This window comes from Rhynchophorus ferrugineus, unplaced genomic scaffold (assembly GCF_030347505.1).
Source record: "Rhynchophorus ferrugineus isolate W39M unplaced genomic scaffold, kcgeb_rfMv2 rfM8, whole genome shotgun sequence".
NCBI lineage: Eukaryota > Metazoa > Arthropoda > Insecta > Coleoptera > Curculionidae > Rhynchophorus > Rhynchophorus ferrugineus.
This window is the reverse complement of record NW_027472587.1, coordinates 23,752,057-23,765,884: the sequence shown is the minus strand read 5'-3', so window position 1 is coordinate 23,765,884 and position 13,828 is coordinate 23,752,057. Positions and strand designations below refer to the sequence as shown.

Below are 13,828 nucleotides of genomic sequence, written 5' to 3'. Positions count from 1 at the left end.
AACTGTTAGTCTAGAAAGTATCCGTGGAAAGCTTATGCAGAGATATGCAACTCTTGGAAAAATATAGAACATCCCTTCATGCACTGTTCGGTAATATAAGATTTAAATTTTGTAAAAATAACCTACGATGAGGTTTAATGGAACCTCCAGATATTGTTTTTAAAAGAATACAATTTTTAAAAGCATATAATAAAATCAAAGAAGACTTATTATTTCAATTTGCATATTTAAATGAGACATAACAACAATAGTTGATAGAAAAATGTAAACTTTGGAATAACAATTAGTCTAATTATCAATAGTCATAACATTTATCAAAAATTCATTTCAGATATATTGTTCTTCATGCTGGAAACAGGGATGGTTAATAACACTATCAGTTTGGATGAACTTCATCAGGCACATTGAAGAAGAAATTAACAAATGACATCGATGATGAATGATGAAATATGATTATGATTCAATGCTGGCAATTACCAAGACAAGGTGATAAGAGTGGAAACAACTAAAGGCGAGTATATAATTAATATACAATAGCTGTAGGAATCTTATTGTAGAGTGTGAAAGATTTAGGGTAACAGTTATGTTTGTAATTGTTCAGAATATACATGAGCATTTGCTTAAAATGTGCGAGGAGAGAAGGAATACCAACTGTTTTGCAGATATAGCGAATTCAATGGGAGAATGCAGTGATTAAATCAAGTTTTGTCAAGAAAGAAGTATACAGGTAATAACAAAAGAAACTAAGGAGAAATACAGTAATATCAAAATTACTTTACAATGAAACACTGCACCGAAGGAATCATGAACTAACAATAAAAGTCCTTCGATAATATATGCGTTAAATGTATTATAACGTTAAAATAAATTATATTCGATAACAATATTTTTGTTTAATTACATTATTTAGATCAAATTTTGTTCTATGTTAAAGCCAAAATGATCTAAAACAGAATTGATTTGACAACATTGCGACGTTTTGACATCATCAATTCAGATGACGTGAGTTCACTGTTTTATTAAACGGGCTATACATGGTAATACCTAGTATGTAGTAAAGACGTATTATTTCTTCAAAATACTTATTAGTATTATTGAAATGTCCAACAGTCAGTAATTTAACGACATAAATATATATTTAGTTTAGAAGTATATACTTCGATATAGTTATGTACTTCGGTTGTAGTTTCTTTCTAAATATACTGGTTACTTTAACTTTGTATTCTGCCACTAATTATAAAATTGTAAAACGTTATTTTATATAAGCATTGTATTACAACTTTAGTAATCGAATATATTCAACTAAAACCAATTTCGCCAAGATTTTAGTAACATTCACTAAGATTTAAGAAAATAACGGACAATATGGTGGATGTAACTCAATAAAATTCATGACCAATTTTAATTTTGATTGGATTCTTAAAATTCTTATTTTGTCGTAACGAAATACGTTTGGCAGTTTCAAAAATAATTAGTATTCTGTAGTATGATGGTCTTTTTTATCATTTTCTATGCCACTGAATCAGCAGTATAAAGATTTTTATTACTCAGTTCTATTATTAAGTATTTGTATATAGTGTTGAATATCAAATGTCCTCAATATCCTGTATCTTCAATAAGTTCACATAAATAACCATCTGCAGCAATTATCACTTTTTCATTTAACAAAAGTCTTTTTCCCAAAAGAAATTTTGAGATGTGAAAATCCCAGTCAGTCAAATCAGAAGGTCATATCTGGTGAATAAGCTTAATGTTGAATAATTCATAATTAATTAATTGATTAACATATGTTAACAGGTCAATTGAAAACTCCCCGGCCTACCATAGTAAAACACATTTTTTAGGCGGAATTAGTTTTTTTTATTCAACATAATTCCCTTCAAGGGTTACACACTGATTATAGAGACTCTCCAACTTTTCGATAATATTTTTGTAGTACGATTTCTCCTTTACCTCAAAATAGGCCTCAGTTTCGGCGATCACCTCTTCATTTGACGAAAATGTCTTCCCAGCGAGCATTCTTTTGAGATCTGAGAACAAGAAATAGTCCCTGGGAGCCAGATCAGGAGAATACGATGGATGGATGGATTTTTGCTCTCGTTTTCACTGATTTGTGACACGGTGCATTCTCTTGGTGAAGCAGCTCTTCCTTTTTCTTCAAATGCGGCCGTTTTTCGGCGATTTTGTCCTTGAAACGGCCCAATAATGCTATGTAATAGTCGCTGTTGATGGTCCTTCCTTTTTCAAAGTAGTCAATGAAAATTATTCCATGCGCATCCCAAAATACAGACGCCATAACCTTGCCAGCCAACTGTTGGGTTTTGCCACGCTTTGGAGCGGGTCATCATGTGCAGTCCACTTGGATGACTGTCAATTGGACTTCCGAGTGAAATTATGGAGCCATGTTTCATTCATTATCACATATCGATGCAAAAACTCCGGTATTATTACGCTTGATCATTTTCAAACACTGCTCAGAATTATCAACTCGTAGTTGTTTTTGGCCAAAAGTGAGCTCGCGCGGAGCCCACTTTGCACATAACTTTCTCATACCCAAATATTCCTAAATGATATGATGTATGAACACGTTCAATTGACACCTTTAGAGTGTCTGCTATTTCATTCAGTTTCAATTTACGGTCATTCAAAATCACTTTTGATTTTTTAAAAGTTTTCGTCGGTAACAATGTCTTTTGAGCATCCACTCGTTCACCGTCTTCGGTGCTCATTTCACCACGTCTAAACTTAGCAGACCAATCTTTGATGGTTGATTTTCCTAGGGCAGTGTCCGGAAACTCGGCATCAAGCCAAGTTTTTGGTTCAACTGGATCTGCGTTTCCTGTAACTGCATTCTGTTCATCGCCAAACGCTGAAAGTCATTGTGGCAAACAGTGGAACTAAGCAAAGTGTAAGCGCACTAAGATTTTGAACCAATTTTGAAACCTGTTCAAAAACCTGAAACGATTTTAGCACGAAGGTATTATAACAATTATATTACTACTATCGATTACTACTGAATCCTAATGTGTGAAGCAGATCCAATAAATGGTCATTAATAGTCAAAAATAATGAATTTATTGAATATCTCTAAACTAAAACCAATTTAAAAAATGGGCTGCTCACGTCCAAAACCTTGTATAATCAATAATATTATTTACTATTTCACTAGCTCATAAAACTTACAACAATAAGGCCTTTTAAATTAACTCCTGTTAAATTTCTTCGATCCATATATTTGTTCCTAAAGTCTGTTACAACATAACCATCGCGAATATCGTAATACCCTACTGTAGTAGTCTTTAAAACGCCTCCTTTATCATAAGCCTGATTATATAAATCTTGTATAATTAATTCATCAGATGTATTCGTAGCTAACGCAGTTGCATTTCTTGGAAACGCCAATTTTACTTCTGAATTTACTCCCAAATCTACTTGAATAAAATGGTTTAAATAATCGCTTGAGGCATAAAATATCAACCAAAATTTTGTGTCACCAAAATGCGGCCAATTTCTACACTAAAAACAAAACATAACTTATTTTAGAAAATCCACTTAACTATAACAGGTCAATTAAAAAGTACCCGACCTGACACATAGATGGCGCTACTAGAATTAAATCCATACAATTTTTAGTTAGCCCTCTCAAAAGATGCGTGTATAAATTTGACAGCTGTCGGATCATTAGTTTGCGAATTATAGCATTTTGAGTCAAGCAATTTTTGTTATTGTTAAAAAATGCATAAAAAGGGTAAATTTTTGAAGGGTAAAAATACAGTTAAAGCAAAAACTTGACTTGATTCCGGGCACTGCCTTAGGAAAATCAACCATCAAGTTATATCATTGGTATGTTAGGTTTAGACGTGGTGAAATGAGCACCGAAGACGGTGAACGCAGTGGACGCCCAAAAGAGGTTGTTACCGACCCAAACATTTAAAAAATCCACAAAATGATTTTGATGAATGACCGTAAATTGAAATTGAATGAAACAGCAGACACTCTAAAGATATCAATTGAACGTGTACATCATATCATTCACGAATATTTGGGTATGAGAAAGCTCTGTGCAAACTGGGTGCTACACAAGCTCACTTCTGACCAAAAACAACGACGAATTGATGATTCGGAGCTGTGTTTGAAGATGATCAAGCGTAATAAACTCGAGTTTTTCGGTCGATATGTAACAATGAATGAAACATAGCTCCATCATTTTACTCCGAAGTCCAATCGACAGTCATCCGAGTAAACTGCAGACGACGAACCCGCTGCAAAGCGTGGGAAAACGCAACAGTCGTCTGACAAAGTTATGGCGTCTGTATTTTGGGATGCGCATGGAATAATTTTCATTGACTACCTTGAAAAAGGAAGGACCATCAACAGCAACTATTACATAGCATTATTGGACAGTTTGAAGGATGAAATCGGCGAAAAACGGCCGCATTTGAAGAAAAAGAATGTACTGCTTTGCCAAAACAATGCACCCTGTCACAAATCAGGGAAAACGATGACAAAAATCCACGAATTGGGCTTCGAATTGATTTCTCACCCACAGTGTTCTCCAGATCTGACATCCAGCGACTATTTCCTGTTTTCAAATCTCAAAAGAATGCGTACTACAAAAAATGGCATCGAAAATTCGGACGCTATAATCGTGTATCACCCTTGAAGGGAATTATGTTGAATAAAAAAAAAATTGCCAAAACAATGTGTTTTACTACGGTAGGCCGGGGACTTTTCAATTGACCTGTTAATTTTTATTAATATGTACATTAAGCTGTATTAAAAAAATTGCTTGTTCTGTATTAGTATTAACATTTTAACTTAAACTTACATTATGAAGAATTTCTGTTGACTTTTCACATTCGAGATCCATTACAATTCCAAGTCTGTTAAAATTGAAAACGTTCGTTTTTAAAGAATCTATTTTTTCTATATTGTTTACTACTAATAGGGCGTTTTTCTTTACTGTTAGTTCTTTTATCAGTTGAATATTATCTAAAAATATAAATATATTAATTAGGCATCAACAATGAAAATTAATTTTAAAAATCAGTTTGCTTCCTTTGAAATATTGTATAGATCAATGTTGTGCATTACTGGACACTGCTTTCCTGCCTTTTGTTATTATGAGTCGCTCGGAACTAAGAATGTTTTCTAGAGGACGTTATCATATATGAGTTTATTAACAGTTTAATCGTATGCGCTAATAGGCACTATATTTTACTTATCTGTTCTAACATTAGATGCTGTTACGAACTACTTTTGATTCGGGACGAGACAGCAATAACAACACCACTTTTGGCTTTGAAACAAACAACAGAGAAACTTTTATTTACATTACTGTCTTTTGATATTTTTGAACAGTCACCTCAGCTAGTCTACAACGCTCTTTACTAGTTATTATTAACTAATTAACTATTTTTTTAGACATAGTTCCTTAATAAAGTGATACTTTATTTCAATATTGTGAGTGAACTTCTTGTGTTCAAAGATTTTAAACATAGAAATAACACTCAAATTGTTAACATTTAATTTCATTTGTTTAGTCTGTTCCTAAGCTGTCAAACCTGCAGATATATATTTGCCTTCCAACAAATTAACTCCATACCACTGGGATGCCTTTATGTATCGGTATGAAACCACTATTTTTTTTCCGGTTGAATGGTTACCATCTCAATCCACTATCGCTTTACATATACATTAGTTTATATAGACAGTGTGTTAAAAGCACATTAAAGCTATACTCACGGGATTTTATTTTAAACTTGGAAGGCAATTTTAAACAATTTTTAAGTCACGAGTTCAATATAGTCCACCAATATAAGGATTTAAAAACAAAAACAGAAATACTCACTGAGAGAGTTATGATACGAAATATGCTGAAAAGTCCAATCCTATCATTTCGGAGGATTGATACAGCAATTAATTAATTAAATTTATCTCCAGCGATTTAGGCTCATTTACAGCCAATAGTTTTAGATTTTAGATTTATTTACGACAACAAAAATACTCGAAACACATATGCATTATTTCGGAACATTTAGATACGCTAATTTCTAAGATTTAACTATTAATGATGCAGACATTTCGGGCAAAGTAATAAACCTTGATAGCAGAAAGTAAAAACATTTTCAGATATACTAAAGGTTCACCAAGCTACCGGTATTTCTTCCTAAGCGTTTGGTAATGCAAAGTTTGAGCTGCTTCTGTGACCTTGACAATACAGTAATTTCAGAACGTTTTAAAGTGTAACAGCACTGTGTTACTAACAGCTATTTGATAATTAAAAGTGTGATAATTAATAATTATGTAAAGAATAATTTAAGTTGATTCTTAAACATGTCGTCGTTTTCCTTCAGATGCAAAGTATCTTACACTGTACATTCACAAAATATTCCACCCTGTACATATAATTTCTCCCCTTTATTATATTGATAAACTTGTTAAACAAAATTGACTGATAATTAGATGGAAATTCTAACATTTATGTCGCGCCACTTTTCTTCATAAGCGTTTACCCCTTAACCATTTCCACTGAACATGTTATGTTTAGATCAAGGCGTCAAACGAATCAGTCATTGGTCTGCATATGTGAATGAAATACTTAAGGTTACTAAAGTATTTAAGTTAATAAGGATTAACACTGTATCCGTCAAATGTCAGTCAGTTTTATCCTTAAAAGATATAGGATATAACCTATCCCCCTATATATTGTTTTATTATATCCCAAAAAGAGATTAGGTAGCGTTTGCGGTGAAAGCTGCAAGTTACCCTGAGCTTTTCCGGTATTTTCATCAGTCATCATATCAACCGATTTAATTTTTTTCCTTAAGAATCACTCTGCATATTGGTGACAGTCATATAGCGAACAGACAGAAGCGGCTTGGGACTTTGTTTTATATTATGTATAGTGTGTAACAATTATTAATTTCATCCATGCTGACGGTACTTTCTCCGGTCGCTAAATTTGTATGAACAGAAAGTGAAGCCTTTGAAACACCGGCCTGGATCATTTGTACCATCAGTTGGTTGACACCTGCAGTCTTACATCACATTAGTCATCTTATTACCCTTTTTGTCTAACATCTCTATTTAGTTCACAGCATTTCTCTAAATCGATTTGTTTTGGTATCAATAAACTTTTTTATGTCTGATTTTTCTAATTTATTTGATCCGTTTACGAAAACGAAACATTTTTCTCGTAACTTGGGACAACAGGATAGATGAGCACCTGACTGCCTCACTCATAAAACATAACAAACACTAAAGACACAGTAAAACACTAACGCCATCTATTGTACATTCATCAAAATCAATTCACATTTCTAATCATTCTTATCAAGAAATTATAAATATTTGTTATTTATCGACTATTGTTAAATCCGATACGTAAAATCAATTTTGTTTCAGTTTTGTTTTAAGAAAGCAGTTATGTAAAATTTATTCATATCTATCCAAAACATAACAGGTCAATTGAAAAGTCCCCGGCCTGACACATAGATGGCGCTACTAGAATTAAATTCATATGTTTTTTAATTAGCCCTCACCCTCAAAAGATGCGTGTATAAATTTGACAGCTGTCGGATCATTTGTGAATTATAGCACTTTGAGTGAAGCAACTTTTGTTATTGTGAAAAAAATGGATAAAAAGGAATTGCACGTGTTGATAAAATATTGCTTTTTAAAGGGAAAAAATACAGTTAAGGCAAAAGCTTGATGGCTTGATATCGAGTTTCCGGACACTGCCCCAGGAAAATCAACCATCAAGGATTGGTATGCTCAGTTTGGACGTGGTGAAATGAGCATCGAAGACGGTGAACGCATTGGACGCCCAAAAGAGGTTATTACCGACGAAAACATTGAAAAAAATCCACAAAATGATTTTGAGCCCCCAGCGACTATTTCCTGTTCTCAGATATCAAAAGAACAAAAGAAGCTATGATCTACTCGTTGGGAAGAAATTTTCGTCGAATGAAGAGGTGATTGCCGAAACTGAGGCCTATTTTGAAGCAAAGAACAAATCGTACTACAAAAATGGTATCGAAAAGTCGGAGTGTCGCTATAATCAGTGTATTACACTTGAAAGGAATTATGTTAAATAAAAAAATCTAACTTTGCCAAAAAAAATGTGTTTTACTATGGTAGGCCGGGGACTTTTCAGTTGACCTGTTAGTTGCCTGTCTAAATAAAACTCACCTCTTTTTGAATAACACGTAAGAACAATATTATAATATAAATTGTTTTTCACAAAAAACTGCTTAACCATATTTGGATGTATTAAACATTCCGCCAAAACGAAATTAAAAATGATCAAAATTCTAAACAGCATATCCTAATATAATACAAAGAACACAAATAAACTGAACAAATATATAATTCGGACAACACGGTTCCCTCTTCACCTACGACTTAATAGGTTATATTCCCATATAGGCCACTAAAAGGTTTTTTTTTATTAATATGACATGAAAATATCAAAACTACATAATAACGACTCCAATTACGCTACAATAAATTGTTTTATCTATCACAGCAAACACACGTCAATCACTTAAAAACCGTTTAACGTTCAAAACCTAAATGAAACATTAATAAAGAAACCGCAAAACAAGAAAATAATAGGCATACATTGCAGATTAAAACAAATCTAGCGTATCGACGTTTGTACAAGCTCCATTACGAAATATATAAATAAATCATAAACGTGTCACACTTGATATATATCTTGGAGAAAATTAATATATAAATGGTACATTAAAATAAGCTTAATAAGATTTATGTCTTCTGTTTTCATGAAAAAATGTTAAGTTGATATAATGTAAATCAAAAATTCAAACACTTGAAGCTTGATCACGCATTGAAAATCATAGGTGCTTGCATCTACTATGTTAATTTTTTCACTACAAACAAGCTTTTATTGAGAATAATTGGTACAAAATATATTAATTAAACTATTTCCCACCATTTTCTACAACTTTTACCATTTTTCTGCCAACATAGAGATACCATGTCAAAAGAACGATATTGATTTGCCAACGATCCTATAATCGATTCATTTTCACACTTCAAGTTGCAACAGTATAACAGGTCAATTGAAAAGTCCCCAGCCTACCATAGTAAAACAAATTTTTTTGGAAAAATTAGTTTTTTTATTCAACATAATTCCATTCAAGGGTGATAGATTGGTTTTTGCGACCCTCCAACTTTTCGATACCATTTTTGTAGTACGATTTGTCCTTTGCTTCAAAGTAGGCCTCAGATTCGTCGATCACCTCTTCATTCGACGAAAATTTCTTCCCAGCGAGCATTCTTTTGAGATCTGAGAACAGGAAATAGTCGATGGGGGCCAGATCTGGAGAATACGATGGATGTCAAACCAACGCTCGTCCTTTCGCCATCTTGTTAGAAAAGTGGGAAAAAACTCTAGAAACGTATGGAAAATATTTTGAATAACCTACAGATAGAGAAACATTTTGTTTATTGTACACATGTTTCACAATGTATCCCTTTTTAAATGAACAAATGGTCGGAATATAGGTAAGCACCTAATATTTTAAAATTTCTGCCACAAGTATCGTTCTGTTTTTAATTATTTTAATTTTTTGTTCACTAAATAACCAGATCTGTGGAAAGCCGTTTTTTAATACATAATTTTCAGAAAACAGAAAAATTTATTTATTCAAAGTATTGACCATTTGATTCTATACATCTTGTTCGTCTTTCAGACAATTTATGGGTGCTGCTTTGTAAGCGAGTGTCCCCATTGATGCCTTAATAGTCCGACGGGGCAAAGTCCGGAGAGTACGGCATATGCGATAATATGTCCCATCGAAAGTGTTTTCAACGCTTCCTTGGCTGGTTTTGCTTTATGAGATAGCACCTTTTCGTGCTGTAAAATCACTTTACCGTATCTTCGGGCTCATTCTAAACGTTTTTTGATCAATGTATGGTTGAAATTGATTATTTGTTGTCGGCATCGATCACTATTAACTGTTTCATTAGGTTTCAACAGCTCGTAATACAGCACACCACGCTGGTCCCAATTAACACAGAGCATTGTCTGGTGACTAAAACGATTTGGCTTTGGAGTCGATCGGCCGGCTTCGCCAAATAATAACCATCATATTTTGCGCTTAGAGTTATCAAAATAAATCCATTTTTCATCATGTTTATAGCAGAATTTCACAGACGATGTTTCGATTTTTCATGTGCCTGTCATCAAATTGATGTAGCACCCATATTCCCATTTTCCCCACTGCTCGTAATCGGTCGCTAATCCTTTCTTGGGTTACATTTTTAGCAATTGTTTTTGAGTTTGGGTTGGATCTTCATCCAATAACTCTTGCAGTTTCGCATCTTCAAGCTATTTCGGTCTACCAGAACATTCTTTGTCTTGCACAGCGAAATCACCACTTTTTAGTATATTAATAACACCATGCCTCATATATTTTTAACGTTATAGCATACTCACCGTAAGTTTCTACTAGAAAACGATGACTTTTAACCACTTTTTTCAATTGATTAAATAAGCTGAATATTTTCAGGCATAAAACTTGACATTTTCAAAGCGGTATAAGCAAAATTTAATATATAAAGCTTTGAAGCTTGATATAAGAAAGATATTAGAACAGAATGATACATTTGTCAAATCATAACATCGCATACTTAAGTCTAGCGAAATCTGTTATAAAAGCCAGTAATGAATTTCCGGTACACCTGGTGATTATTAAATTTATTTTTAAGGTGCCGCTAACATTCAGTGCTTTTAGAATATTATAATAACCGAAAATTCAATATTTTGTGTGACAGTTCTGCAGGCGTACATAAAAACCTATTCTGATATAAATGTCGTAACATTTCTATATTGACATCCCCTTAGTTTGTAACCACTTTACCCTTGAATAATTCATAGACTTACCTTAATTAGATTGTCATGTTAACTAATCAAAGCAATCATTTTTGTAAATTTCATACTAAATATAAATAGAAAATTTCAAGCTCTTTCAACTCTTTACTATTAAATAAAACCCTTCAATACTACTACTATACTTGAACAAATACTAAAATGTTTTAGAATACTAATTATTTTGACAATATTTTCCAATGAACTTTGTTAAACGCTTATTCAAAATTCCACATATAATGAGTTTTTTATTGAAGTAGTTTAATTTTTTATAGTAATATTTCTGCACTGAAAGCCACATTTCTAACCAGTCAACCTCTGAATCATTCATCTTCTACTATTCGAAATCTTACCCTCTGTTTTTAGGCTGTCATGTGTACTAATCAAAGTTACTTTTCTCAATTTCAGGCTAATCAGATTAGGAAATTTTATTTCATTCTTATGAGTCTTCATCCGTTCTAATCCAAAAGTTGCAATACTTCGACGTCTTCCCATGTTAACACTTCACTCCATGAATCTGTCCTTATCTTTTGAATCCCTAAGTTCCTGAATATTTTTTTAGACGTTTAGATAAAAATACTTCTTAGGACTTTGGAATTATTGTATTATATTTATATTATTTCTGGCATCCCCATATCTAGATTACAAAAGTTTGAACAACAAAAAATGTATTATGTACACATAATCGAATTACCTAATATTTTTTTATAATTCAATTCAATTAAATACACGTTATTATCATAAGGTGGGCTGTGAGATTTTCTACTTGTTGTGTATCGCACGTGTAGATTAAATACCACTTGCTTTAGTTTCTTTTATTTTTAAATATACCTTCTCACTGAAGTCTTAAATATCCATAGATGAGGAAAACAATTCAACTGACCCTTTTAACATTCCATTTTAAATCGATCTAACAGGTCAATTGAAAAGTCCCCGGCCTACTATAGTAAAACAAATTTTTTGGCAAAATTATTTTTTTATTCAACATAATTCCCTTCAAGGGTGATACACTAATTCTAGCGACCCTCCAACTTTTCGATACCATTTTTGTAGTACGATTTGTCCTTTGCTTCAAAATAGGCATCAGATTCATCACCTCTTCATTGGACGAAAATGTCTTCCCAGTGAGCAGTGGGGGCCAGATCTGGAGAATACGGTGGATAAGGAAGCAATTGGAAACCCAATTCATGGATTTTTGCCAGCGTTTTCACTGACTTGTGACACGGTGCATTGTCTTTGTGAAGCAGCACTTTCTTTTTCTTCAAGTAAGGCCGTTTTTCGGCGATTTCGTCCTTCAAACGGTCCAATAACGCTATGTAATAGTCGCTGTTGACGGTTCTTCGTTTTTCAAGGTAGTTAATGAAAATTATTCCATGCGCATCTCAAAATACAGACGCCATAAACTTGCCAACCGACTTTTGCGTTTTCCCATGCTTTGTAACGAGTTCATCGTGTGTAGTCCACTCGGATGACTGTCGATTGGACTTCGGAATAAAATGATGGAGCCATGTTTCATTCATTGTCACATATCGACGTAAAAACTTTGACGAGTTTATTACGCTTGATCATCTTCAAACACTCCTCCGAATCATCAACTCGTCGTTGTTTTTGGTCAAAAGTGAACTCGCACGGCACCCACTTTGCACAGAGCTTTCTCATACCCAAATATTCGTGAATGATATGATGTACAGGTTCAGTTGATATATTTAGAGTGTCTGCTATTTCATTTTACAGTTTCAATTTACGGTCAAACTTAGCATAGCAATCCTTGATTGTTGATATTCCTGGGGCAGTGTCCGGAAACTCGGCATCAAGCCAAGTTTTTGCTTCAACTGTAATTTTTCCCTTCAAAAAGCAATATTTTATCAACACGCGAAATTCTTCTTTATCAATTTTTTTCACAATAACAAAAGTTGCTTCAATCAAAATTCTATAATTCACAAACTAATGATCCGACAGCTTTTTAATTTATACACGCATCTTTTGAGGGTTAGGGCTAACTAAAAAACATATGGATTTAATTCGAGTAGCGCTATCTATGTGTCAGGTCAGGAACTTTTCAATTGACCTGTTAATAACTGAAACAATCTTACAAGAAACTCTCAGAAAAGTGATTCAAGTTGATAACATTTATATTTAATGTCATATTATGTCCAAACTACATCCCTAATGTTTACAAAGTGGCCCAAATCATCATGATACTCAAACCAGTGAAAAAATCAGAACACGTTTTCTCCTATCGTCCTATAAGTCTGTTACCTGTAATATCCAAGATTTTCGAGTAATAACAGAAGAAAGAAATATTATTCATTCAATCATCAATGTAGTTCAATTCGGTTTCCGTAACAAACACGGAATAGAGCAAGTTCATAGATTGGTCGATCAAATAAATAAAAACTTAAAAGATAAAAAATATTGCTAGCCTGTGTTTTTCGATCTATCTCAAGCTTTTGATAAAGCCATATTGCACTTCATGTTAAATTGAAAAAGATTGTGTGAGAGAAAGATATTTTATTGGTGTTCCGCAGGGCAGTGTCAAGGCCATTGTTATTTCTCCTATATACAGCTAACGCCCGACCTCAAACACCACTACTATAGCAACGCATGTTAACGATACGGCCATTTTATCATCTCACAAAGATCAGCCACAAGAAACCTACAACTTCATCTCACCAAAATCCATTTGTGGTTGAAAACATGGCATATCAAGACGAATGAAACAAAATCTACTTACCTGAAGTTTACTCTGCGTAGAAGGACTTGTTCTCCAGTAAATATTAATAATCATGAACTCTTGCAAGCATATGATGTTAAATATATATGAATTCTTCTGGATCGACGCTTAAATTGAAAAAAAAATATATGCGAATAAAGCGTAAACAACGTATTATGCTTATAGGGCGTAAATCGAAATTTTATTCAGATAGT

The 13,828-nt window shown here is 33.2% G+C and overlaps 1 protein-coding gene across 1 annotated transcript in view; it reads right to left on the bottom strand.

The window, feature by feature from the left end:
* Positions 1-13,828, bottom strand: part of eEF2 (eukaryotic translation elongation factor 2) — a 171,230-nt gene that overhangs the window by 43,608 nt on the left and 113,794 nt on the right. The window lies entirely within an intron of this gene.